This window comes from Falco rusticolus, chromosome 3 (genome assembly GCF_015220075.1).
Source record: "Falco rusticolus isolate bFalRus1 chromosome 3, bFalRus1.pri, whole genome shotgun sequence".
Taxonomy (NCBI): domain Eukaryota; kingdom Metazoa; phylum Chordata; class Aves; order Falconiformes; family Falconidae; genus Falco; species Falco rusticolus.
The window spans coordinates 6,051,080-6,078,514 of record NC_051189.1 but is presented as its reverse complement, the minus strand read 5'-3'; positions in this window follow the sequence as shown (position 1 = coordinate 6,078,514).

Genomic DNA, 27,435 nt, shown 5'->3' with positions numbered 1-27,435 from the left:
GATATTAATTGCATTACCTGTCTGATTTAAACTGACCTTTTTATTTAAAACTGATAAAGACTTGTGTTGCAAAAAAAACATTTAACACTTCATCCCTTCTCAAACTCATTCTTGCTAGCTTTACTAGACCACTAAATAAAGAACCATTACTAACCTTAGTCAGGGTCCTATTGATAAAACAGAACATATTTTTTTTTTTAATCTTGATGTCTCTTTCTATTTGTGCCTTGGGTTTTTTTTAGCGTTTAGACTTACAAGCTGTAAAATTTGTGTTCACTACCTGTAGGTAGATCTTATTTTTTTCAATATTTCTCTTCTGTCTCATGTAAAAAAGCAGAGCTGATTCCATTCCCACACTGAATGAAGCCTCTGTTTTTTCAAACCTAGCACAACACACGTTTTATACTATTACCCTACGTTGCTGCATGCATATGCAAAGTAGATAAATCTAGACTATCAATACTTATGCTAACTCGAAATATGAAACAGCACATAACCTCAGAGTAAATACTTTGAAGAGAAATAATTTGTCATTTTGTAATGAACTACTTTCAGATAGTAATTATAAATTTAATGTCTCCTTAAGGAAGTGTAAAAAATTATAGTACCGTAATTTAGATTACTATACAACCTGTCTAATTATATTGTGTACCTATTAATATGTCTATATATGTACTATTCACCATGCATTTATGACATGCCGCCTTGGTCAAGAAGTTACACCCTTCTTAGAAGTGAAATCATATAGTACTCTTCAGGTTGATCTTGGATTAAGATTATTTTTCAGGAAAGAGTGAAAAAGGTTATATCAGTGGTGTAGAAAACAGTTATGAATTCCAACTGATTGAACTCCAACATACTTAAACTTCAAAGGAAAAGAACAATTGATTCTTGTAACAATGCACTATGGGAGCAGATTTGGAAAAGAGGGAAGGGAAAAAGAATCTCTTAATGTTCCACTTTGTTCAAACATTTTCTGGGGACAGTTTTGTCGTTTATTTGGTTGGGGGTTTTTTCCCCTGTATGCAAAACATGTAGAAGCTAAACAACCCTTTTCTGTTTCTCAGTTTCTTAGCTTCTCTTATTTACTCCTTTCCATTGGAAAATGTGACAGGAGTGGAAAAAACACTGGAAAAATAGGAAAAAGGGATCTTGAACCCTACTTGAAAGTAATAACTGGTGTTTAAAGTTTAGGATTTCTTCCATTCACCTCTCATACCCAAGTTTTCCATCCATCAACTAATTTGTCAAGGAAGTTTCAGCTTCTCCATTGCTCTAAGTTTTTACTTTAAAGTTCCCTTTGTAAAATTGATGCAGAGTTTTACATTCTGTACTCTATTAGGAACTACTTGCTTTTTAATGTCAGGTTTAATTTTGAAATCTTGAACAAAATCTGTGGGTACTTTGTCAGATATTTTTAAATGGAAGCAATTTTTACTAAATCTATGAAATTTCTATAGGATGCTATATATAAGCATGGAACATCTATTACACTTTTATAATATCTATATTTTTATATCTTGTACAAGTTTTACATGTATAAATGCAACTTAAAGCTGTGCAGTACTGTTAATATTTTGCTTGATAGATAAATTCAAGATTGGATTAACTGGTTATGTATCAATGTGTTTATTTTCCAGTAGTGCCTGAGAGCAGTAAGCATTAGAGTTACATTGTGCCAGTCATGCCAAAACCATTTGTCCTGTTTGTTCTTTTTTCCAGTGATAACACTTTGCTCAGGCAATTGAGATGGAGCAGTGAACCAAGAAGCCAGCACAGAGTAGTGAATCAACAAGAAAGAAAATCAGTCTTTCTATGTATGACATTCCAGAATGACAGACAGAATATAGAAAACTAGAAACATCTACTGGAACATGGAGTTTGGGAATAAGATGCTTCTTAGTGGAAGACTTCCTGTTGCATGTTGCAGTTACAGATTATCTAAATAAACTGATTAAACAGAAGAGAATTTGTTCCTTTCACACACATGGGAAAATGTGCAAATAATTCTTCTTTACATAATGATAAAACTGCAAATGAGAAAGATATTATTATAAATTATCTCTTTTGTCAGCCATTAGGTGGGAAACACATTACTTTAATATCTTTCAAACTGAGAAGCATAATTATTTGATGAGACCAATCTCCGTTATTTATCTCATCCTCTAATTGTAATGTATTAGTTTTACAAGTGATTATGTAGAAAATGGTTAATCTAAGCAAGAAATCAATAATTCAAACCAATAGTTAAACTTCATGAGCTTCCATACTGATGTGGACACACAGCGACTTGTTTACTTTATTAAATATCTTGTTCAACCTCAAGTGTATTCTTCTAAAGTATACACATCACCTAAAATAACATTAGGAGACATGAACATTTTCACGAGTAGAAGACTGGATGAATACAGAAGAAATGGATTATTTAAAAAAGCATAATGTAGTATTTGTGAACAGACTTAGAACAAACTCCTTTCCCTGCTGGCTTAGAACCACCATGTGTTTTGGCTTAAAGTTCATCAACAGTTTTCTTTCCTCCTAAGAGGTTTGCTCTTCACAGTGAGTTTGCACATTAGAATCACTTTGAAGACTGAATCTAAAGAAAATATGAAATTTGAACCTCAAGGCTAGTAGGAAATATTTGTAAATGCAAGATCCCTTGAGCAGCTGAAAGAGAAAAAAGGAGAAAAAAGGGGTGGGGGGTGGGGTGTGTGAAGAAATGAGAGGGGAGAAAGAAAAAAGTTTCTATTATCTTCTCAGGTATAAATTGGATTACTTGTAAGGGTATGCAGTAAATGAACAATGTCCCATTTAATCTCTTTTTGAATCCTCTTACCCTTTGTAGAAACAAATGCTGCACTAATGTAAATGTTCAACAATTCAGTGCTTTGCAAAGCGTAACAAAAGATACTGGTATTGGTGATAGACATTTATTACATGGCATTCTATACTAACTATTTTTTGGGAGAGGAGACACTACCGGAAGAAAGAGGGTTGTATATTCACACAGTACGTAACATTTCTAAATAATAAATTTTAATTGTCTCCCATATATGGTAAATTGCAAATGATTAGATGACATTATATAATGAGATGATTTAAGAGAGCACACACTATATCCAAATGGATAATTTTTATTTATTTTTTTTTACCTTAATGAAGCTGTATTGAAGATAAAAATGCATTTCATCATCCTTTTAAAATGTTGTCACAGAATGATCTCTAAGGAGTGCTGTGTTCCAGCTCAGATCCATTTTTGCATAATTGCTACAAGCCACTGTTAGGGCAAAGATTTGAATTCCAGGGAATATAGGACTTTTGATAGAGGGCTAACACCCAACTGTGTTAGATAACACAAAATCTTTTCCTTAATATAAGGTATCATACCATTACTTTAGAAATGTAATGATTAGGAAGGTAATTTTCTTCCTGTAAAAAACAGTAATATTTGCTTAATGAAAAAGAATGACTTTTTATTTTAAAATTTTTAAACAGAAATTTAAAACTGAATTATTCATTGAACACTTGCAATATGAATTGTGGGGTTTGTAAACAGTTCCATTTTTACCTTTAATAGGGTTAGTGTAAGTGAAATGTATGACATGACTCTTTTCTTTCTGTTTAAAAATTTATGTTGTGCATGTATATTGATGGTTGTCCATAACTGTTCTTTCTAAGCAATCCCTTTGAAAACTTAGGTATAAGGGGCCCTCTCCCAAGCTCATTGAGATTTGTGGTACCTCTAATGCCAATTTATTTGAAATCTGGTTTAGAATTAAATACAGAAACAATTAAGAAAATGCTGAGAAAAGAATCAGTTATAAATCAGAATTACAATAATAATTCTAAAGAAAAAGGTTAGAAAATAGAAAAGCTAAACTATACAGAAAAGTTATTGTTGTTTGTTTTTTCTTACTGTTGAACCAGGTTTAGGTTGGAAAGTAAATGGCATCCAGAAGAATACTGGCTATTGGGTTATGTGGGTTTTTTACTGCAAAACTCTTTGTCCAACCATTTTTTTCCCCTCTACATTTCATTTATGGCAAATGGATGCATGCCAGCTTGGTGGGACAGTGGGACTAGAACTAAGCCTCTTTCAGTTCAAGGTGAAAAAAAAAGTACTGGAAGTGGAAGCATTTTATTTTCATATTCTGCTCAACATATTATTTCATCCATGACTTTATTTTATAAAAACAGTCTTTGTCCTTTTTTCTGTGAAAAAAATCTTTAAAATAGGTGTTGTAATCAGAAACTTTACACCTCAGTGCATTCTCAGTGTAATTCAATATTTACCATAATATGACAGTCTTCTTCAATGTATCTATGGAAACCATCTATAATTATAGTATCAAAATCCTTTAACATAACATGTTGATATAAAGACTAAGTCTTATGTATAAAATGAATCTGCAGTGCTTAACATCAGCAAGAAGTGAATTTAGATTTTAATAAAATTATTTGGCATTTGCTTGTTAAATGACAATTTCCATCTCTAGTGTCGGGGAAAAAAATGTATAATTTTATCCTGCTCCTGGTTTTGATCAAATAATAAGGTTCCTCAGTAACTTGCAGTACACTCCTGTGCTGCATTTGTGTTATATTCAGCATGCTTCTTTGTGTCATTCCTAGCTAAAATTTGCTAACTGCTTACAATAATGAAAACGTATTTGCAAGCCCTTTTTCTCACCTTTTATTAACTCTCCAGAACTTTTATAATTTTATAATCAAGACACATAGTATCAATTTGCTTGCTTGTTCCAAGTCTGTGTTGTGTTCCCTTCAGAAGTCACACTGACAGCACAGAAGCTGGGGATAAAAAGGAAAAAAAAAAAAAAAACAAAACCCCAAAAAACTACAAGTTCCTTGTTTGGAGAGCTACTGGTTACAGAAAAAAAAAAAAAAAATCCTGATAAGTTGGATCTGGGAGAATCTGAATATTAGATTTATTCAAGATTAAATAATAATAATTAAATAAATAATTAAATAGTTCAAGATTAAAACATCTAATTTTGTGGTGTCTATATACAGATGTTCACATATATGTAAGCTCCCTTTGTGGTCAGTTGAGAGGTAATCAATATACGCAGTGGAATCTAGATATCTCTGGAGCTGACCTACTGGTCAGCTAGTGAGACCTAGAGTCTGTTTCAGTGTGAGTTATCACTCTTTAAGCTCCCTAAACTTTAATAGTACTGTTCTCCCAAATGATGTAACAGTTGCAAAGCAGACCAAGAAGAAAGGAAGAGGAAAGGTTTTAACACCTGGCAGAAAGCTAGTACAAAGAGGAATGTATCTGCTTTATCAAAAGCTGGGGAATTTCCAGAAAAAAGGCCTGTTTAAGCAATTGTTAGTAAAGTTCTGTACAGAGAACTGCCATCAGACAACACACAGCTGAGGAGGATATTCCAAGGGCGAAGTCCTAATAACTCTGTATCTTCATGTTAAGGGTACACCAGAGGATAGAAATAATCAGTGGAAAATTAGTGCCATTTAAAAATGTTTTAGACAGGAAGGGTGGTACACCCACTTTTAGACAAGTGTTAGAACCTTATAAACTAAGATAACTAATATGTTATGCCTTAAATGAAGGCAATGCTGAAATCAGAAACTTGTTGGAAGGAAAATTATAATAAGAGAACAGTATAAAAATCAGGCTCTGGAATGTATAAAAACTATATCATAAAACCTATGGGTGGTGAAGTAGAAGTATACATTTAAGAATTTTTAGAATTAAGCCAGATTAATAAATTTATCAATTCAAGTACTGGAAACTTCGTGAACTGAAATCCAAGGCCTAAAGAAGAGGATATCTATATTTATTATAATATTTTATCTATATTGCCTCCCAAACAACTAGAGGTAAGACTGACTGCTATATTCTGAGACATGTTAGAGAGACTAAGAAACAAATAGTTGACCTCAATTACCCTATAGACAAAGGTCAAACCACAACAGGTGATATCAGTAATTGTTTAATAGGATAAATGGCTTGCAAGCCCACTGGAGGGAAAGCAACCCTTTATTTGGCTCCGTAAAGTGCAGTATCTGGCTCAAAATCTCACTGTGGAAGCACCATCTGTAAGAACAACCATAAGGTATTTACATTCAGCTTCCCTACAGGAGTATCAACACAACAGCCAAAGAATTCACTGGTAAATTTCAGTAAGGAGTACTAGGTGAAAATGAGAACCTCGTTAAAAGGCAGCTAAAGGCGATAGCTGCTTCAGAGAATTACGTGCTTGCATGTAACGGAGAAACTGTTGAAGAAGACCATACTGGTAATGCAGTGCCTGTTCACACCACCTAATATGAAATGCTTGAGAAAGTGTGAAAGGAGGTCAACATGGCTAAGGATCAAAAAGAAAGGATAGTGGTACTAAGAAGCATTTGCACAAAGAAAAGGACTGTGAAATCTGATAGATAAAAATGTAAATACAGTTAGGCCAAAACGTTTGATGAAAAGCTGTTAGGGAATCACAACTAGTACTAACTTCCTGAGATGTGAGGAAATAAAAGCCCCCCCAGTTTCTGTAAGGTCTATGGACAGAGAGCATAAAAGGAATTTCTGAAAGGATAATGACAGCAGAAAAGGTAAAATAATTATTTTTATAGGAGTATTCACCATGAAGAAGATGACAAGATTGCTATACCAGAACATTTTCATGAAGGGGGCTCACAGAGAATCTGAAATTGAAGTAACAGACTTAGGAGAGTTACAAGTAAGTAGAATTGCCACTACCCAACCGCTGAGACTGGGTGGCATTCACCTGGACAGCACAGCAGGCTTTCTAGGAATTTTAGGACAGAACAAGTGAATTTCTAACAGTAGTATATAATCTTGGACTACAATATTGATGATTGTCCTTGTGTTCTTAGTATTTGGTGGGGAGTGTACATGACACCAAACTAGAAAAAGCTTCCAGGGACTCTGTGTGCCTCATATCTTCCGAGTGTTTGTGCCATTCCCTCCAGAGCCAGTACAAATCCCTTCCATCTGCTACTTTGTCTTAGCAAGGGGTTCCACAGATTTGTTGCCTGTTGTGTGGGGAAAAAATTAACAAAACCAAACTCACTGCCTAAACCAAAATCCCACTTATTTTCCTGTTTTAAACCTTATTGGAATGGATTATCTGCCCCACCACTATAAAATATTTCCAGAATTTTCAGATATAGATATAAAGATTATTTTTTTTTAATTCCAGTGAAGCCATTCCCCATCACACATTATCTTTTAATTTTTTTAACATTTATTTGTTTGGAATATTAATTTGAGTAAAATACTGAGTAATGTACTGGTTTTGAAGCACACACTCATTAAAATAAATTCTAATTCAGATGTATATATTTGTTAAAGATAAGAAAGATAGACCTGCAGGAAAAAAGTTTGAGAAGCATGGTTTCTTTTCAAAGGAAGATACTTTGATGTACAAATAATGTAGCCCTTTCATCTTTTTCCTTTTTATTTTTTTAATTAGACAATCACTTTTTTTAGAGTTGTATATTGCTGCATGCCAATCTTTTAGAGAATCTAGCCTGATTAAGGGCAACATGCTAAGTCCTACTTGTTAGTGGCATTGATGAGACTGCCTTCCTTTAAGTGTAGTCTTTTTGTTCAGCGAGATGTACAAAACAAGAAAATACGTTAAATAACTAGAATTTATTAATTGTTTGTGTTGACATTCACTTTCATGCATGTTACTTAACTAGAGTAATAATTTAACTTCAGTGTAAATTTTGGAAACAATATCTGGATACACCCAAAATCTGTATGTGGTTATATAAGAAAGTGTGCAGCATGTATACCTGAGCACAAAGCACAGCATTAGTTGAAAAAGATTGGTATGCAGAGCTGTACTATACCAATACTTCTTAGAATACCAGACTAACACTAGTTCTTAGAATATAACTGAACAACAAATGTGTTTGACATTGTACTTCCATTTCAAATGGCAGTGTGTGTGTGTACAAAGCTACATAAATATAAATGTTTTGCAGGAGCTCTTTGTTTATTTATAGCTAAAGGCTGCAGCAGTTCTGTGTTCATATTATATAATAAAGTGTTGCTCTAAGGTTTGCAGTGCTGTGGTAAATGCCAAAAAATAGCACCATCTGAAGATGTTTTTAAAATATATATATTGACACTATATGGCATACAGACTCACCCTTCACATACGAACGCCTCCACTAAAGAAACCCCAGAAGTTCTCAAAATACTTTTTTACTTCCCCTCCTTCAAATATCATCTTTGAATTGTTTTTTATTATTCTTTATATCCAAAATTTTTACTTCCCATTAGGAAAATTACCAGAAAGTAATTTAATGGTGTTGACCCATGCTTAGATGTCTTTGACCTGTTGCATTGAGACCTCAGCTAAACTGAGGTTTTGAATCTGATATTTTGTCTCACCTGGACTTTTTATATTTTGTTACCTTAAAAGTCACTATATATGATGGCATCAAGTTTTTGTCTTATTTTATTTTCTGCTGAGAAAGGTGAATATGGTTCTTAAGATGACTTCTGCAGAGCTATAGGGAATGTCAAATCAAGTTATGTGGTAAAAGGGAAGTATGACAGTAAATGTTTTGTTAATCTATCCAAAAATTGCATATTATGAAAATGTACTTATAGGACTGATTCTTACCAGTATTTTTGACTCAGTTTCTTCAGAAATATTAGCTCAAATAATTACACCTATCATATTTGCTGACATTGAAACTGCTGCGTATTTCAAGTTTGATCATGTTCCAACTTGATCAAATCCTTTTTTACTTTAGAGGCTGGATTTTAGGTATCCTCAAAATTTGAAAAGATGGTCAGGAAAGTAATTTTCAGAGCAGTTTATATATTTGTAATGTAGTACGTGCTCATTCTTCATAGCTCTCTGTGTGCACACAATGATTAATAAAAAATGATAAAACTTCAGCAGTGCTTGAAACAGTAAGTGGGTTGCACAGTTTGTGAGCTATAGAGGTTTGGTTCAGCAATAATTTTTAGGGCAACATGTTTTTACTTGTGCTTTTTGAAGAAAGAAAATACGGAAATTGTGATGATTAAAATATGTTCATCTTTCTTTTGAAAAACATCAAAGAAATGTTACATATGCATCTTTTAAGTTATCTCATATTCTAATAGCAGTAAATACTGAATTTTTCATATTTGCATTCAATTTATTTCTAAGGCAACGTTCACCATTGATCCTAGTCTCTTATGTTCACTTACACCTTCACAAGAGGATGGTTTTTGCAACACAGATTAAATTGTCATCTTCATATTTGCAATCAGCTGCAATCATATAATCTTTTATATCATTGATTCATTTTTGAAGTAATGACCATCTATTTTACGGTCACACTTCATCAGCTCTGAAATACAGGAGAGAAAGAGAATTATTTTGCTTTGCTGTAAAAGTAATAAGTCTGTATACTTATTGAAAGTATAGTACTTGTTCTCTGTGCCAGGTAATTTTAAGATGTAAAACCTTTAGTATCTGAAAAATATTTTACTATGATTTTCCCTCAAAAAAAAAAAAAATTGAGAGGATTTGAATCTGTTCTGAAGGAGTAAACTGAAATTCAGATTACATTCTTTATGTACTGTATTCGCTGCTGTATATATTAAACAAGCTGAGCTATCATAAATTGTAAGATGTATTTCACTGTAATTGTTCCCTAGAATTTCGTGGTATATGACAGAATTTGAAGCTTTCTGTTATTCTCCGAAATAATAGTCAACAGCATTCTTACCATCTTCATTGGTTCTAGCACTGCAGTACATCTGTTTACTTTCTTTCTCTATATCAGCCCTTTGACAGATGCCTGAATCTATCTATACATGTCAGTCCAGGAACAAGAAAGGGAATCACTAAGGGGGTTATTTCCAACTCTGAAAGATAAATCTGTTGAGATTAAGAACCAGACTCTGATTGGTTAAATTAGAGTAGTCCAAGCAGTCACATTATTTTTTTTAAATGAAATTTCACTAAAAACCGGGTATGGATGGATGTTTAAGTGCAATACAAAGGTTGCTTCAGGTAGCTGTAACCCTTATAGTACAGTAAAATCAACCAGATGGTATCCTGTCATGCTTTATTTTGTTCTCACCTATATTTGAGGACCAGAAAGAGAAGTAAAAGTGAACAAAGAATCTTTTGTAGAACTTCAAAATTAATTCAGGATGGGTGCTCAGTTTACCATGCATAATGTCTCCTGCTAAACAAACATCCATCCACATTTTTATTTTACACTGAATCTGCATTTTCAGAGAGGAAAAGAGTTTTCTGGTCAGAAAGTCTGATGAGTAATTGGTGTCAACCAGGCTTACATGAAGGAAATATGTACTATGGCATTTCTTTTTGTGAATCTGTCTCTGTTCACGTAAGATTCTGCAAGGATTTCTCTTGTAATTAAGGTTCCTATACCTAATAAAACAAGATTTAGCTTACAGGGAGAGTTGTTACTCAACTGAATGATACCTTCAAAAGTGTCAGATACATTACTAGAATCAATGGGGGAAAGAGATACCAACAAGACTGCAGTAGGTAAGCAAAGGGTTGGCACGGCATTGACTGTTCCTGGGAGCACAGAGGACTCAGCAGCATATCTGAAATGCTTCCACACCAACACATGTAGTATGAAAAAAACCAGGGTGAACTGGAAATGCTAGCCAGCTCCCAGAGCTACGATATCATTGGTATTAGTGACTTGGTGGATTGAGTCCCACAACTGCAGTGCTGGGATGGGTGGCTGCAGGCTGTTCAGGAGCGATAGGCAGGGTAGACGAGGTGGTGTCACACTATATGTACAGGAAAGGTTTGATTGTACAGCCCTTACAGTTAGTGATGGCGTGGTTGAGAGCCTCTGGGTAAGGATGAGGGGGCTGGAAAACAAAGGAGGTGTTGTAGTGGGTGTCTACTACTGATTGTCCAGCCAGGATGTAAGCACTGACGAGTTATTCTATAGCCAGTTAGGAGAAATTTCTGGATCAGTAATCATTGTCCTTATGGGGAGTTTTCAACTTTCCAGATAATCAGCTGAGAGTATTGTACTGCCGTAATGATCAAGTCTCTGATATTCTTGAAGTTTGTAGGAGACAACCTTTTGTCACAGGTACTTAGTGTACCAACTAGGAGATGACATCCTAGACTTGTTATTTGTGAATAGTATTTGTGAGCACGGAGCTGTGGTTCATTTATGCAGGGGGAAGATATGAAAGGTCAAAGCTCAAACAGAGTTGAAACTGACCAGCGTTGTTTCAGAAACAAGGAGGGCTTAAGTATATTAAGAGCAAAAGGAAGTATAAAGAAACATTTGGACTGATACTTGCTGAAGATGGTCATCTTACTAATAGGGATGAAGAAAAAGCAGAGGCATTCAATGCTCTTTTTGCCTCAGTCTTTAATAATACTGATAGATCTTGGGCTGCCCAGTCTCCTTCCTCAGATGGCAAGCGTGGGAACAGTGAGTTTCCATTTGTATACACAAGCTGTAAGGGACCAGCTGTATCAGCTGAATGTTCACAAGTCCATGGGGCCTTAGGAGATTCATCCCAGAGTTCTGAAGAGTAGCAGATGTTATGGCAGGAGTGCTCTTGATCATCTACCAAAGGCCTTGAGAGGCTGGGGAGGTCCCTGCTGACTGGAAGCTAGCCAGTGCTATTCCATCCTACAAAAGAAGGCATGAGGGAAGACCCAGGGCACTACAGACCTCTCAGTCTAACCCTAGCTCCTAGAAAAATAACGAAAATTATACTGGGTACTATTGAACGGTATTTAAAGAATAACCTTATTATCAGGCACAATCAACATAGTTTCACAAAATGTAAGTCTTATTTAATTAATTTGATATCCTTCTATGATAGGATCACCCACCTTGTGGATGAAGGGAAGGTGGTGGATGTAGTTTTTCTGGATTTTAGTAAAGCTTTTGTTACAATCCCTCACATCATCCTCCTGGACAAAATGTCTAATTGTGGTATGAGGGGGTTCACCATGAGCTGGGTGAATGTCTTGATTTCAGCTGGGATAGAGTTAATTTTCTTCTTCATAGCTATAAAGTGATGTGTTTTGGATTTGGTGTGAGAACAATGTTGAGAGGTCACTGATGTTTTTAGTTGTTGCTAGGTAAGGTTTATATTAAGTCAAGGACTTTGCAGTTTCAGGGGCCCTGCCACCGAGAGGGCTGGAGGGGCATGGGAAACTGGGAGGGGACACAGCCAGGACAGGTGACCCAAATTAGCCAAAGGGATATTCCATACCATATGATGTCATGCTGAGTATATAAGCTGGGGGAAGAAGAAGGAAGGTGGGGAACATCCAGCAATATGGCATTTGGCTTCCCAAGTAACTGCTATTGGATGATGGACCCCTGCTTTCCTGGAGATGGTCAAACACCTGCCTAACAATGGGAAGTGGTGAATGAGTTCCTTGTTTTGCTTTGCTTGCATGTGTGGGTTTTTCTTTACCTATTAATTTGTTCTTATCTCAACCCTTGAGTCTTACATTCCCTTCCGATTCTCTTCCCCATCCTTCTCTGTGAGAGGAGAGTGAGCATGCAGCTGCATGGTGTTTGGTTGCCAGCTGGGGTTAAACCACGACAGTGAAGAACTGGCTGAAGGGCAGGGCTCAAAGGATTGTAGTGAATGGGGCTACATCTGGTCCACAGTCACCAGTGGTGTTTCTCAGGGTTCAATTCCAGGGCCAGTCCTGTTCAATATATTTATCAACAATCTGGATGTAGAATGTTGAATGCACCATTAGCAAGTTTGCTGATGATACCAAACTGGGCGGTGCTGTTGACTCCCTTGAGGGACAAGAGGCCTTGCAGAGGGATCTAGATAGATTAGAGCACTGGAGAATGGTTAACGGGATGAACTTCAACAAGTCCAAAGACCAGATTCTGCACCTAGGATGGAGTAATGCCAGGCACAAGTATAAAGAGAGGAGTGGCTGGAGACAGCCCTGCAGAGAAGGATCTGGGGATGCTGGTTGATGGTGGGCTCAATATGAGTTGGTACTGTGCCCTGGCAGCCAAGAGGGCGACCCACATCCTGGGGTGCATCAAGAACCGTGTAACCAGCTGATCAAAAGAGGTGATTATCCCACTGTATTCGGTGTTGGAGAGGCCTCACCTTGAATGCTGTGTGCAGTTCTGGGCCCCACAACTTAAGGAGGATATCAAGGTCCTTGAATGCATTCAGAGGAGGATGACAGCAAAGCTGGTGGAAGGGTTAGAAGGAATGTCCTGTGATGAGAACTTTGGGCTTGTCTAGTTTAGAGAAAAGGAGGCTGAAGGGTGACCTCACTGCTCTATACAGCTTCCTGAGGAGGGCAAGTGGGGAGGGAGGTGGTGATCTCCTTGGTATTCAGGGATAGGACGTGTGGGAACGGTTTCAAGTTGCAGCAGGGGAGGTTTATACTGAACATTATGAAGCATTTCTTTACTGGGAGTATGGTCAAACAATGGAACAGGCTTCCTAGAAAGGTGGTCGATGCCGCAAGCCTGTCAGTGTTGAAGAGGCATTTGGACAATGACCTTAACAACATGCTTTAACTTTTAGTCAGCTCCTGCAACCCCTGGAGGGACTGTGATGGAGCACATATTTCCATGCAGATCATGGAAAGCCCCACACTGGAGCAGGGAAAAGTGTGAGGAGAAAGGAGAGGCAGAGAGGAGCTCTTACAGGTTGACATCAGCCCCCATTCCCAATCCCCATGTGGAACTCAAGGAGGAGGTAGGAGAGATGGGAATGGAGGAGTGAAGTTGAGCCTGGGTAAAAGGGGGATGGATGGAGGTAAGGTGTTTTAAGTTTTCTTTTGTCTTTTTTTCTTACCATCCAAATCTGGGTTTTAATTATTTAATTAAAATTATTTAAGAAATTACAGTAATTTTCCTAAGTCAAGTCTACTTTGCCCATCACAGTAACTGGTCAATGATCTGCCTGGCTTTATATCAACCCACGAGCTTTTCCATTTTATTTTTCTCCCCCTGTCCTGTTAACAAGGGGGAGTGAGAGAGTTGCTGGGCAGTGTTTAGCATCTGGCCAGGGACATCCCACCACATATGTTACTTTTCTCTGGAATACTGAAACCACATGGCTTCTTTCTGTAGATGTATCTGGGTTGCATATTCTTTATCTCTCAAGCGTAGCGAGGGATAGTCATTTTCATACCAGTACTAGTTTGCATGGAGAAAGACACGTCAGCATTTAGTTCCTCAGCAAGACAGTTGCCAGGATGGCATCCTTTATTCTCCAGCAAGACTACTGTGTGAAAGAGGCTCATTTCTCTGCTGCTTTAGCTTGAGAGAGATTAAAACTAGTTTATCTATTAATTATACTGCAAGCTTTCCATCTTTTTCCAGCCATTATCTTTCTCTGCATTGAGATTGTTCCTGTTTCTGAGACCCTGGAGGGAGAGGGAGAAACAATCTCTTTTGACTCAGTGTGTGGTCAGGATTCCTCTGTACCACACAGAGGATAACCCTGTCAGGAAGCTGCTGGCAAGATGTGCTGCCTTAATGCCAACTCAAATTCAAATTAATTGTATAGCTTAAAAGCAGCTATAAAAGTTACCAGAAAGAACAATTTAATGTTATAATAACAAATGTCAGATGTAAAAATGTCACATTAAGAAAGGGGTTGCTGAAACCCCCTATATTTGATCAGCCTGTCAGTTTCCCAAGAAAGACGAGACCCTTGTGCCCAATGCAATGCTACCTGCATTTTGATGGCCTACTGTATCAGAGGGTGACTTGACTAAACCTTTTCAGGGAGCCCCACTGACAGCGTCACTGAGTCAAGTCCCTTACAACAGCTACTCATATCTCCTGAGATTTATACAAAATTAACATCAATTGAAGATTTGTATTATACAAAATGCAGGTTTGTGGCAAAATAAGGTTCCAACGTTGTCGGTGATACTACACTGACTGCAAAGCAAGCTTAAAACAATCCACCTAATAACGTGAGTTAGTCATAGAATAAAGTTCTTACCCAGTAAGCGTCCCTATGGGGGAGAAGACAGGTTCAGCCCACCAACTGATCCCAGAAGTTACGATGGAGTCTTCCCTAACTTCTCCCCTCCTTTGCTTGCCTTTTTATGCTTCACAGCACATTGCATATTCATTGTCATACACAGGACTGGTTCCAAGAGTCTCACTTCTAATGCAAATTAGGACACATCCTCACATAGCGCTGCTGAAGTTCTTTACTAACGGTGCATGCTCCTCGAGTGGGGCTTTACCCTCTTTTGGGGGGGCACTATTTGAGTCGGTGGTTGTGTTTCTCTCACTGCCATAATTATCTTTGTCTTATTATCAACTAAATTTCTGTTGACATCAGTGGACTGCAACAACTTACCATCTTGTCTCCTCTTGCAGCCAGAGCTTTCCTCACCTGAAGAGTTCTTTCCGTGTAACTCAGGTAATGGTGTTCTTTTCACTATCTGTTCTTTGTTTCTCACCCTTCCCAAGGCTGACTCCCTTGATTAGAAGTCACTGCATTCATACTTGGCGCACAGATTTGTTTAACGTACAGTTAAACACTGAGTTATGGTGTGGTAATTCAGGAATTTAGACAACAGTTCCCCCCTTTTGGACTTACTTCAGTCCAGGGCTAGTCCATTTCCTTTACATTTAGGTGGAGCCTGAGTGACTCTAATCAGTAAGGACAACATGTATGACTAGTATCACATGCCCAGTGAGGTGTGGTAGTACCTTGGGGGCAGCTAGCTTTGGGATGGAGGTGTGTGCTGGTATTACAATGAGATTATTTCATCTGGGGAAGGTAATTTTGCCACAACGGCTGGCTCAGCAGTGGACATCTTCTCATAGATTCTTCATTTGGCAACTGCTACACAGCTTATGAGCTGTGTGGTGCCATCAAGTTCCCATTCCTGCAGGGAGCACAAGAGCCTGGCCCCAGTGTCTCCACTCAGTTCCATCCCCCCTCACTCCTATCAGGATGTGCTGAGATGGCAGGGTGTGTTGCTTAGGGAGCTGTGGTGATGTAGATTCTGTGCATGCCAACCACCCATGCTGAAAGTGATAGCTGTATTTTACTTTAAAAAGCTTTCTGTAATACTATGCTCCTATTAGGTCACAGTTTTCTCTTACTCTGCCCCCCCAAAAAGTAATTTTCCCACAAAAATTCAGCCCCTTTGAATACAAAAGCAGAGTAATTATGAAAATGCTCAGTGATATGAACAGTTTCTGTAATATAGTGTACTTGGCTGCTGTTTAAGTATAAATTTTGCAGCTACTCTCTTAAGCTTAAGATGATCATAGATGGTCTTAAAAACGTGTTTCAGATAATTTCTGCTGTCAGATAGTTCCCTGAACATACTATTTTGGCACAATAATTGTTAGTTGTAAAAGGGAAAAAATAGGATTGATAGGATTAAGTGAGGCAGTTTGTATGCTTCTATCTAAACATTTGTATAGAATGATCAAATCATTGGTACTGCTATTATGCAAAGTCTTAATACTCTTACCTTAATATTCAACCTAAGGATTTGTTGAATAATTGTACAGTATATGAGTGGAAAAGATAAAAATGTTTCCTAGTTTATTAATGTTGCTTTCAGAAATTATATAGAGTACTGAGTGCTCATCCGTAGTGATTCCCCCCTCCCCTAAATTTAATTGATGAAATTGTACATATTTTAATATATATGAGAGATTTAGGCAGGACAGTATAGTATTTTTAAATGACAGATCTTTACTATGACACTGATCTGCAAATGAATACTATATCCTTTATGAAAACCTAAAAATAAATATCACATATTCTAGGCTTCCATTTGACAAAAGCTTATTGGACAATAGCAACCACAGTTAATGTCAACTGTATTTATTTATAAACAAATTATGCTTTGTTTTGTTTCAGTGCAAAACATCTGTTACATTTATTTCCATCATAGGTAAATCATTCAGAGACAAAATCTTTCCACATTTTCACCCAGATAATTTCTAACAGAATTTTTTCAGTTTATTTTATTCAACAAAAAGAAATAAAGGTTTTAGAGTTTTATGGTGGATTTAATACTGTGGGTGGAGCTAAAGGAGAGCAGTCTAATCATGGAAAGCAGTCAGAATCAAGGTCTATTCTAACTCAACAGTTCAAGATATTATGTTTATGGCTTTTGCTATTGGGCTTAGAAAAGTATAATTGATGCATGATTTTTAAACAGTTAGAGGCTCCCAGGAGTGTAACAAAGGCTATATACACAGTATTACAAGAAGAGAATCTTGATCTTGAAGGATATCAATGAAGCTGACAGAATCCTGGAACAGAATGACCAAGAAAGAAATGGTCATATTGACAATATCCGCACCTCCCCCCACCCCCCCATCCCACCATGTTCCCTTGTAGTAGTATAAATGAAAGGTTATTATTCTTCATACACTTAGAAATACCCTTCTGAAGTGGGACATAAAGAAAAATAAAGCAGCAGTCCAGAAGGAAGAGAGCTTCACCTGTGGAATGCAAAGCTGCTAATGCCAGAGTCATCTTGGATCTTCCTGTGCAAGTTTACTTGGGCGATGCTGGGAGGCTCAGCTCCTGTCTTCCTGCACGGGAACTTGATACTGTCCTGCTGATTAGCTGGGAGATCTACTTGTTGCAAGTAACGACATACACATTTAAAAGAAACAGAAGACAACATAATCTTCCAGAAGAAATTATTGAAATACTCTCTCTTAGGATATAATAGAGGAGTTTATTTGCGCTTTTGCAGAAAAAGTTAAATACAATTACATACGATGACTACAAGCTTAGTCTTCAAAACCTTAGCTGAAGTTTCTTCAGGAAGAGTTAAAAGTGTGCCACAGACAAGATCTGTTATTTTCATCTCCTGTCCTTCAGTGTATGTGTCAAAAATGGATCGCTGAGGCCCTGATTTGGGAAAACATTTCAATATAAGCTGAAGTCCTGTTGACTATAATGTGAAATGTATGTGTTGATTATCTAACAGAACCAAATAGAGATTCTGATGGGACTTAACATGCTCTTGAGTGCTTTTCTAAACAGCGGTAAAATTTTCAACAAGCAAAATACTGCTTGCTAAGCTACTTTTAAAGACCTGCTGCAATCTTGCTGCTATTTTAAAAATGGAAATGTTTGTATAAATCAGTATATCAAAGAGAAGGAAGCATATGAATATCTGTAATGAAAATTAAATGGCTGTGTAATTTGCATTACTTATAAAACTATAAATATATTCAGTTAGTTTATGATTTGTCTGTTCATGTCCATTGTCATCTATTCTATGCATGGAAAATTCATGCCAAAGGAACATTATTCTTCTATTACTATATAAAATAAAATGAGGAAATAACATGAAGATTATTAAGCAAAAACTCTAGAAAATAAAAGACATAAATATGCACATTCAGTGTTCCACTTTGTAACACTATAACATCAAAGCTCCTCTCACTGCCTCCTTGCATCAAGCTTTAAAGATTTTTGGTCTCAAAAAAGCGAGAGAGCACAGGGATCTATGACAGATCATCTAGGAGCAGTCACTGAGTGAACCCTAATGTGAAAGGACATTGTTACTTCTTGCTGAAGCACTAACAAATTCTAAAAGGACATGCTCCTTGTCTACTCATAGTATTCACTGACATAATGATGTGTTCTGAAAGTTGCAAATGAAGTTGGATCAAACCTTTAAAGACTGCTAGCTAAGTCATAAACCATGATTGCAATTCAGTGGTTAGGAACCAATTAAGTGTATTGCACTTGAGGCAAAGAATGAAAGATAAGTTACTATCAAATTTCAATGCATAAAAAAGTCTCACAGTTCAGCCCATTTGCTTTCCAATCTTAAAGTAAAACATACCAAAACCAATTAAAAACATTCTGAATGCAACCAGGTGTAAATACACTTGAACACAATTACCAAAGAAAATTATGTATATCAGCAAAAGTATGAACAGCCACTTAATCTGAGCCATGCAATCAACCTTTAGGACTGCTTAATGCTAATAGATTTTGTAGTCAAATGACTTTCTCAAAGTTAAAACTTCAGTGCTCAAGGTCTGATCCTGATATACTCTAAGCACATGACCATTTGGGCCACTGAGTTCAATTATAAACAAACTTGCCTCTTTGATCTTTATGAGTCACTTTTAGAAATTCCTAGTAAAGTACAGGACGTACAGACCCTGGCTGCTAGACCCTGCCCTGATACTCCTGGTCCCAGGGAGAAGCTGGTCCCCACAAAATCCTCATAATTAGGATGTTTGTGGCTGCATGGACTGACCGATAATCTTCAGATCGCCTGTGGATTAATGGTCTGAGTTAACAGTTCTTAGCATTAAAGTTCTGCTAAGAGGATTTCTAGTTTCTTATAGTTTGATATATGTCCTTTCTTTAGTCATGTTCATTATTTAACAATATGCATTCATTTTATAGCATTATAGTTTTGATTCTCTTTATGGCTTTCTTGTCTTTGTTTCTTATAAATTCAGTTTAAATAAGAACCATAACCAACAATTTAGTTAATTGGAATTTTTCCTCCTGAATCTTCTATTTTCCCTTTTTATTTCCCACACTGTCCACTTTAAACTCTGCAGTCCTACTTTTTACTATTGTCTCCGATCTGAGAATGAATTGTACTACCTATCTTCTAACAGAAATGAAATTAGAACCAAATTCAGGAGTTTCAGTTGTTGTAATATGGAAACTTCTGTTTAAATGCCACACAAGTAATCACTGGTATAGAATATTTCCATGTAGAGAGAAACATTTCCAGTTAAAGAATAGAGAACTGGGTTTCTTTCTGAAGACTTTCCAAGATACTGCTGTAATGAAGTATAATTATGGGTTTTTTTAGGTTGTTGGGTGTTTGGTTGGTTTTTTTTTTTTGGTTTTCTTTTTTTGGGGGGTGGGTGGGGTGGGTGGGTGAGGGGCGCAACTAAGAACTTTCAGAAATGCAAGATTTAAGAAAAATGCAGTCTTATTTCTCATTTTCCACTTTAACAGTGGGCTCAAATGACAACATTCAGATCTTGAACACCAGTTAGAAATAAAGTGTTCTAATGCTCTTTTGGGCTTCATGTTCCAGATCATAGTTCTGCACATCATAAAATCACATCACAGACTTTTCTTTCCATGGGCCAAAGGTCATCCCAGGAGCCTGCTGCAACGCAGGCTTCCCACAGGTCACAGCCTCCTTTGGACATCCACCTGCTCTAGTGTGGGGTCCTCCATGGGCTGCAGGTGGATATCTGCTCCTTTGTTCACCTCCATGGGCTGCAGGGGCACAGCCTGCCTCACCATGGGCTTTGCTACAGGCTGCAAGGGAATCTCTGCTCCGGTGCCTGGAGCACCTTCTCTGCTTCCCTCTTCACTGACCTTGGTGTCTGCAGAATTGTTTCTTTCACATATTCTCTCTCCTTTCTTTGGCTGCAATTACTGTCATGCATTTTTTCCCCACTTCTTAAATATGTTATCCCAGAGGCGCTACCACTGCTGCTGATGGGCTTGGCCTTGACCAACAGTGGGTCCGTCCTCGAGCTGGCTGGCATTGGCTCTGTCAGACATGGGGGAAGCTTCTAGCAGCTTCTCACAGAGGTCATCCCTATAGCCCCCCTACTACCAAAACCTTGCCATGCAAACCCAATACAGTTCTTCAGAAAATTTCTGAAGTACAAGAGAGAATGAGCAACTGAAGGAGGTTGTTTACACATAAAACATAAGTGATAGTGGAAAATTTCTGAAGTATAAGAGAGAATGAGCAAGTGAAGGAGGTTGTTTACACACAAAACATAAGTGATAGTGGAAACTTAGCCTTTACAGCAGCCCGTTTTTTCAAACATGAATGTCTGAACTTCTAGGACAGAAATTACAGATTTTGTATATTGTACCTGTATAATTATATATGTTGTACCTGTATAATTATATATGTGTGTGTATGCAGATCTATACATGTGTATATATATAAAATGTAATGAGCAGAAATAATGGAGTTTGTCTTCTACTGAAAGACAAGAAGTAAGTAAAAATTAATTTGCTCAACTACAGTATTTTTCTAATGTTTAGTTATTTTTCTAATGTTTTCTAATGTCTACAGTAATTTTCTACTGTTTTTCTAATGAAAAAATGTAATTGTTTCATAATTTCAATAATTTAGGCATTTTCAACTATGAAACATTTGGTAAATATTGGACACACTTGTTTTTTCTAATTTCACTGTTGATTAATAATTTTCTTAAAACATAAATGGTGATAAATGTTTATGGTTTTTATCCTGTCAGAATCACCGATTAGTACCTCACTCAGTAAAAAACGGTGAAATGAAATCTAATCCTAAGAAAAACACACTTAAAGACCACCTAAGTAGATAAAGAGATAGATGTACTTTTTCCATTCCCTTTCCTTATGCAGGAATGCTTCTGCTCTATATTCCCTTGTTACACTGATGTCTGTTTAAGCATCTTGTGTCATGTGGTTTAAGCAAATTTCTTTTTTCTCCTAAATCTTGAGGTTTTTTCATACTTTCAAGTGTCTACATTTTTCAGCTGTCCTAGCACATCGAAAAATAGTCATTCTTGTGTATCAAGAACTGATTGGGAATTTGGAACATTTTATAATTTTAACAGTTTATGACAATATAATCTAGATTTCAGTCATTATCATTGTTTCGCTTTAGTATGTTATGATTGTACTTGGGAGGTAAGTAGAAGTTCTGCGTACTGCCTCTTGAATGTCTGAAAATGGAAGGTGTGGAACTGAAATGCAATCAAGCAGGAAAGATTAATTACAAAAACTTGCTCACTCAGATACTTCTCAAAAATTGTGAGACTTTTATAGCTTCTGTGATATAAATACTAAGTAACAACAGTGTCTGCAGCACTGCAATTTTACATCATTGCATTTTGTGAAAGAAACCCCAAATAAAAAAGCTCTGTTCAGCAGCTTGGTTTTTGTGAACTTCAGCTGAATACTTCTGCATTCCTTTTTTTTTTTTTAATACGGTAAGAAAAAACACCACCAATTAATGGAAAATATATAGCATCTCTACAGATGGTTGGTATGCGGAAGACTGGCTCAGGATGTATATCTTATATATATACACATATATACACACATGTTTACACACATATAAATTTTATATATAAACTTATTGTTGTATTATATATATTTATTAAAGTAGTAGTAATGCCTTATACTTCTGCATTCTTTGTTAAAGGAATCATTATATGTTATCTACCAAACAATCTATATGATTATTGAACAAAAATGTGGCTTTGAGATTCATTACGGAAATGTCAATATTCGTGTTTACCAGGACACAAAACAGGATGGATGTTAGCTGACTTTGTGAAGCCACAGGAAGATTATGAGGTCCCTGGAAAGCTGTGTGCTCTACATATGTGATATGTAGATAATATGTGATAAACCCCTTAAAATGGCCTGCCACAACTGTACAGGGATGAAGTCTACATATGGGGGCATCTACAGAATAGGCTGTACTTCACCTAGTGTATGTCTGCTAAATTAATCCCAGGTGTAGAAGGATTTTTGGAGAAAATTGTACCTTATTGGGAAAAGACCTTTTACCTTCAAATTTACGTCTTTCTGTAAGACTCAATGGTGCTTCTATTTTATTGTGATCTACCCCAGCCTTTTCATAGTTCCATAAACTTTGTTATTTGACAGCAGTGGTTATTGTGTGTTCCTACCGTGTCCATCACAAAACATGAGCCAGGCTGGCAAGCTTAACTGGGAAGTAAGAAAAAGTGTGGAGTATTGCCTGACAAACAGTAATGCATTTTGTTAACATCAGTAATTTTTTTTCTGCCTTTTCACATACAGATTGAGGCACTCATTAATCATGATCAGCAAATCATTCAACTGTATCAGTTTTTATACAGAAGATCACCTCAAAGTTGTTTCTCCTGTTCTTACTAAATATCTTCTGTGGATTGTATGAAATTAATGCTAGGTCAGTTTTGAACCTTGGAGTTGAAATAAATAAATTATTTCAGCTAATATGCTGTTCAGCCATTCCAAAAATGACGCAACTATCTATTTCTTTAATATCAAAGAATGTCAATTACTTCATTAGGTATATGACAGAAACAACTCTTAGATTTTCAATTTTATCTGTGTGTACCACAGAGATTCATGCAGCTCTTTATGACTTGTTGTCTCCCTAAAATAAGTTTAAACTTGTGAACATATTTGTGTGTGTGTATTTGTACGATATGCAGCTTTACCCACTGCTTTACATTTCTAGGGTGAGTGAAAGAAGGATGCTTTCTTGGCTTCTGTGTGTCATGGAAACTAACACTAAGTATCATTTCCTGTGGTGAGAAAAGTCACGTAGATTTAACTGGATCATAGAAGTATGTTGCACATTGTCTGTGGAAAAGTTTATTGCTGGCCCTTCAGTTGCATGATCCCTTTGTGTTTTGATTCTTCACTACTTTCCACTAGAGAAAATTATAAATCATCCAAGAAGTCATTCAGCCAAGAATCTTTTCAAGTTTATAATATACCAAAACACTCTGATATAAACAAAAGGTTGAGTATAAACTGAGTGATGACAAGTCTAAGGATAAAGTAACATAGAGTATTGTTCTGAGTACTATGTGCTGTAGTGGAGCATACACAAATTAATTCACTGACAGCAGTGGATGTCAGCTTTATTAACCCTCCTCCCCAAATCTCATCTACCATACAGACACAGGAGATAAGTTCAGGAGAAAATGCTAAAAGTCTTGCATTGTAGGTTAAAACCAAACACAATAGAGAGGACATTAAGAAATCTTCCCTGAACTGTGAAAAGTGGAAATATATTGAGAATATCTGAAGATTTTTCCCCATCATGCAGAGGAATGCAAAAACAAAAAGTGTGAGGTAATAGTAAAATCCTTGAATTTTGACTGAAAAATGCTACAAAAGATGTAGCTGCAATAGCTGAAATACATTGACAGTTCACATCCTTTGCATTCTATATGTATGCACAGGAGGAAAAGAAATGGGCAATACCAATAAAAGCAGAGTGAAATGCTAAACAGCAAAAACAATTACTTATCTAACCACAGTGTTACAGGAAGGCTTCAGGCAGAAAAGAGTAAATATATATGCAGAGAGAAAGAGGTAGAAATCCTCTTCCTCTTTGTCTCTCTAGGCTTTATCTCTACCACTGCCACCACCCCCACCACCCCGCACCACCCAGAGCTCTCTAATATGATTTTGATAATCTTTTCCTACTGTAGGTACTTTGAAATAACATAAACATTTGGGCTGACCAAATGTATAAGGGTGCAAATTTTTTGGTAAGGTAAAAAGCCTGATAAAGTAGACAGTTTAAATTGATTTGAGAATGCATGGAAAAGCTAATAAGGAAGAAATAAAGAAACTATTAATGCCAACTACAATAGTTGCCTAGAAGTCCATCCAATGTTTCAAGAGTATAAAAAACTTCATGGGTGAATTTTGACTTCACTGGTCAAAGAACAATTTCTGATTTCCGTGTTCCTGGAAGTACCTAGTATTATATCTTACAACATTTTAATTACTCCTCCCTCTCTCTCTACTTTCCTGTATCTCAAATGTTACGCAAATTCTATATATTACATATAGAAAGATTTTAAACCATTCTAGCTCTTAGTTATCAAAAGTCAAGTTAAAAGGGGAATTGTCAGCCAGAAATTAGTTATTAGCCCAGTGCAGTTTAATGCTTTTTTGAAGGGCAGGGGGGGTGGATATGAAATGCAAAATCATTGCTGACAAAGTTTTCATATGACTCACAATTGCTTCAATGGCATAAAGGAACAGAATTCAGCAAAGGCTTGCTGTAGGAAAAAAATAGTGTTTGTATTAAATATATTAAAGCTGTATAGTTGGAAGTAATGATGCTGAAATTAATAATGGTGAATAACCACTTGAACTTAACCTTCCAAAGATGTGTTGTTTCTGAGATAAGCCTGTCTTAGCTATCTGGTTAGAGAAGCTGGTTTCTCACACAAGCTCTGTATTAAGTTTTAAAAGCTTTATTTTAAATTCAGAAAGCTGAAAATAGCAAAAAAATGTAAAATGGATGAAATTAATAACTCAATAAAAGAATGGATCTTAATCAAGTTTATTAAAGAGACAGTTTAGTGGAATTTATCTTGGTTTACAGGTATTTAAATGTGAAGGTGATTTCTGATGATAAGGACCTGTTTAATCTGACAGACAAGTCTAATTACAGGATGAAGCTCTTTAAGCATTGAAAGGACAGTATATGCCTAACTGCAAGGGCAATTAAACATTGAAATGGCTATCAGAAGAAAGGACTCTCAGTTATGTGGAAATACTTTGACCAGCAGTCGGTCTTTTTATATAGGGGAAATTCCATCACAACAAAAATGTGTGGGATCCTCATGGATCAATTCTATGTCCTGTGTGAGGAAGAACTCAGTCTTGCAAACCTAACTTAGCCTCATGGGTCTGTCATCTAAATAAATAGCTTAAATTTGGCTATGGCATCTATCTTTAAGCATCTAGTTTTCAAGTCCAATGTGTTTAGTTTATAGACCTAACTTTCCCACTTTTTTCTCTGGGAAATTTCTGTAACTGTGGTACATTTATTTCCCTTAAGTAGAGCTCTGCAAAACCAGCTGTAAATTCAGTTAGACTGATTCTGCAGCAGGACCACAAGTGCATAAACAGAGATGTATGGGAGTTCATCTAAAAGGTCTAAATGGTTGGTCTTCCCAGTGCCCTTTCTGTCTGTAACAGACTCTGTTTTACTTGCTTCAGTTTATTGTGTTCTGTTAAAAGATGGTGACTTGACAGCAGGGAGGAATTTGATTGCTTTGCTCTTTCCTCTCTCTTGAAATGCGGGTTGAGTGAAAGCCTTTGCAGGGACAAGAGATAGTTTCCTCTCTGATGGCGACTGAACATTCCATTTGGGCAGGCAAAGAAGGGCTGATGTGGCAAACATGGAAGTCTGTAGTTCACAAAGCCTAAAAATCCTCAAGGAGAAGTGGGAAGACAGGAATCACAGCTTAAAAATGCCATTTCTTCGCAGGCGCTGTGAAGGGGCTTTTGCTGCTGAGGAAGAGGCTGAATGTCACCATGCTAAGACTGAGACAGAAAGAAAAGGCCCATGTTACAGTGATAAAAGTAATGTGTGAAAGAAACTTCTGTTAATCTGTTTTGTTTCGTCCACTACAGGTGAGTTTTTCCCCTTTTAAAAACATTCTTGCTCTAATTTTTTTTTTCATGTTTTGCACCTTTTTTTCGTTATTCTTGGTTTAAGAAAAAGATTGCAGACCTACCTCAAAAATCAGGTTGATGTGTGATCCTGGGGTTGCTGAGTGTTACTGTAACAGGTACAACAACAGCTTCTTGTTCTGTCAACTTTGTTATTCAGGCAATAGCATACATTTTCTGAGGGACAAAACTGATCAATGAGTACTTAAAGGACTAAAGATATCAAGTTCTATGGCTACAACTGAGGAAGTAGTTTCCTGAGATTTTGATGCTGCAGGCAAGCTTTGAACTCATAATATAAATTTGCCTTCCAGTTCGATGTCAGTATTGAGGAGAAGCCATCACCATCTCCCTAAGTCTTAAAAAGCAGTGGGGTTCAGTTCTGTTTTCATCTCTCTGATACAGGTATAGTGAGAAAGAAAAGGACTTACCATTCTGTCAGTCTTTTTTCCAGTTATAATTTCAGTGTGATGTTTAATTCTGGGATAATGCTGTAATTAAATGATTTTAATAGCTGCATATAACAAAGGCCTTGAAAGAATCACAAACATAACTGAGAAGATTATGTTATGCTCAGGATAATAGATGGGTCTTCTTTTACATTGAAAAACAGGAAAATCAACATGGAGATGAAGGATCAGCAAGCAGCTGTATAGACCAATCATGCTTTTTCCCCTTCCTGGGATATACATGACACTCACTTTTCCCTTCTGGGCTACTGATATGTACAGTATGTAAATGTGTCATTTACTCAACTTTTCACTTAAAAACTAAACAGCTTGGCAATGTTTGAGGTAGATAATGTACAATAAAGGGTATAGCTGTAAGCACAAGGCCCCCTTGCAGCTTATTAGCAGAGCTGCATCCTCAGTAGGCTTGCAAGGATTTGGAGTGAATGGCTATTGGCAAGTGAAGCCTTATTTTTGAATGAGCAGCCACGTTAATGAATCCAGAAAGGCTATGCTTAGCACAGCCTCTGGTGTGGCTCACATTGATTACCTTGTAAATTAAGCTTGTGTAAAACTGCAATACATACATGCAATTGCAATACATACATGCAATATGTTTTTTTAATGTGGCCTGAAAATAACAGCAGAAAAAATCACCCAAAACATTTCTATTATTAATCGCAATGAATTGATTTAACACAAAACAGAAGAGCTTGATGGAGCCTTAAATTGCTGTAGTTTCCTTTTAAATATCTTCTAAAAATTTTAAATACCTAT